This window comes from Euprymna scolopes, chromosome 34 (genome assembly GCF_053919585.1).
Source record: "Euprymna scolopes isolate OS-2025 chromosome 34, ASM5391958v1, whole genome shotgun sequence".
Classification (NCBI taxonomy): domain Eukaryota; kingdom Metazoa; phylum Mollusca; class Cephalopoda; order Sepiida; family Sepiolidae; genus Euprymna; species Euprymna scolopes.
The window spans coordinates 45174560-45177059 of record NC_136515.1 but is presented as its reverse complement, the minus strand read 5'-3'; the positions used below and the strand labels follow the sequence as shown (position 1 = coordinate 45177059).

General features: G+C 31.3%; 1 protein-coding gene across 1 annotated transcript in view; it reads left to right on the top strand.

The window, feature by feature from the left end:
* LOC145259190 (uncharacterized) overlaps nucleotides 1–2500 on the top strand; it is a 987395-nt gene that overhangs the window by 604453 nt on the left and 380442 nt on the right. The gene's annotated exons all lie outside the window — the stretch shown is intronic.

Here is a 2500-nt window from a genome sequence, read left to right as displayed (position 1 = left end):
TTTATCGTTCTTTCCATGGAAAGTGCTCGTTTTGGGCTTTAATCTCTGGTATCCCTTGCCAGTCTTTCACGAAAAACACCCGTCCAGCTGAAACCACTGTCAACATTTTCTCCACTCTTTATCTGTGCCTAAGTCAACACGTAGATTCCATGAACAAAGCTTGCTTAAAAGTTTCTGTGAAACGCCCTTCCGTTTGCCTGTTTTCCAGCTGAATACAACATGAATGTATTCAAGTCCAACATAAACAAATTCCTGATAAACCGCCTCCTTAAGTAAGACACGTTATAAAATGCCCATTACTAGCCTTTACTATGATATTATCTAATTGTTTACTGTACACGTAATAACTCTTATCCCCGAGTGGCTTCCGAGCTTTGATAAGTGGTGACTACCATGTAAACAATTACAGGAATTATTGTCAAAAAACAATGCTACATTAAGAAACTAACTAAGTAATTACCCTCAAATTCTAACTTAACACTCTAACCAGGGAACAATTTTAACTGAACATTTCGCAAAGAAAAATATATTTATGCAACTTATACACACATTTACATGTCGATAGATCCATCTACTAAACCTAAGCACATTACCTATCTAATATATACATATTATAGTATATCAAATGCATACATATTATAGTATCAAAAAAGAATAATCTACCCAAATAAAATAAAAAGATGACAACCATCAAAAATAAGTTTCACACACACACATATATATATATATATATATATATATATATATATATATATATATATATATATACTGGCCACAATAATTATTCAAACATCAGAGCATATTGAAAAATGTAACTGCCTATACACTAAATGTATTTATATCTTATTAATAGGCCCCATATCTTTTTAAAATAACAACTTAATCGACCATAGAGACATATTCCTTATATAAAGAAACAAATAAGTAAATAAATAAGCAAGCCCAAAAACTAAAAACCAATGAAAAAATGAAAAGTAGCCAAGAATAATAAATTTAAAAAATATAAAAATAACTTTAAACATATCAAAACACGTGTCAATAAAAAGTCGCCAGCAGTAAAAATAGACAACCATGACAACAACCTATCGCATAGGAAGTAGCTACGATAGGAATATAAAAGTACTTTAGATCAATGTAAGAAAAGTAGCTGTAAGGCTAAGAGAATTGTTAAGCGGCTTAATCGCATAAAACCGCTCTTCGCTCCTCCCTGACGCCTACTCTGACAACTAGAAAACTAAAACGAAATAAACGATAAAAAAACAAAATATAAACTGTAAAAGAAATAAATTTACAAATGAAAATTACACTTGCCAAATGGAAATCAAATTCGCCAACACTAAAAGATATACAACCATAAAAAGAACCTAAAATATGGGAAATTATAAATCAAGCGAAATAAATAACTGCCAAGCTAAAATAATCACCTAACATCTTCCTACTTATGACAGCTTAAACACGGAAACTATCATCCCCTTTCCTTCACCATCTCTTCAAAAAAACTGCTGCTCACATTCACAAAATATACACCTCGCCTTTCCATGAAAGTAAATCGCGCCCTAATATCTTATAACAAACCAATGTAATCTTGACACCGTTTTAATTTCGGTTTTTATTTTGTCTGATGAAGTTTTTTCTCTGAATTAAAACTCCACTAAAACATCTATGCACATGCATAATCAATAATGTTGGTGCAATAAACAGACCAGCTCTGTCCTGCATTGGGCATTCTTTACTAATCATTTTAATTGGATTTACATCTAGGAAACAAACCGATACAACAAATATATATGCATATATATATATATATATATATATATATATATATATATATGCATACATATATATGCATATATATATGCATATATATATATATGCATATATGTATAGCGATATATATTTCTATATTTCTCTCTATCTTTATATATATATATATATATATATATATATATATATATATATATATATATATACGGCTACTGCTATACTGACTTGTTGATTTATATTTTTGCCACACAACGAAAGTACTGAACTACTAAAATAATGGCTAATATCTTAATAATGAAAAATGTAAAAAAATAATCATCAATTAAGTTGTACGTCCCATCGGTAGTATTTTAAAATATATTTCTATCATTCCCACGTTCCCATAAAAATCATCTAGACCATACTACTATCCCAGAATCGAAGTTCTAGTCATAATCTCTTCGGATGCATCATCGGAACATCGGAACTTTCATGTTTTCGATATCGGATGATATTGGCTTTGGAAGCCATTCCCTTGTTAGTCACCGATTTCCCCACCTCTACCAACCCGACTTTTTCTATGAACTCCTTGCTTTCCATCGCCTACCAGTCTTCACCGCTCTTTAAACCCTACCTCTCCCACTGTCTTTCGGGTTTGGTGTACAACTCTACTTGATTTGAAATTATTGCCCAGCAAAGATCGCCGTGGGCTAAAAATGTATTCATTTTCTACTTTACCTTCCACTGTCATCTTCAA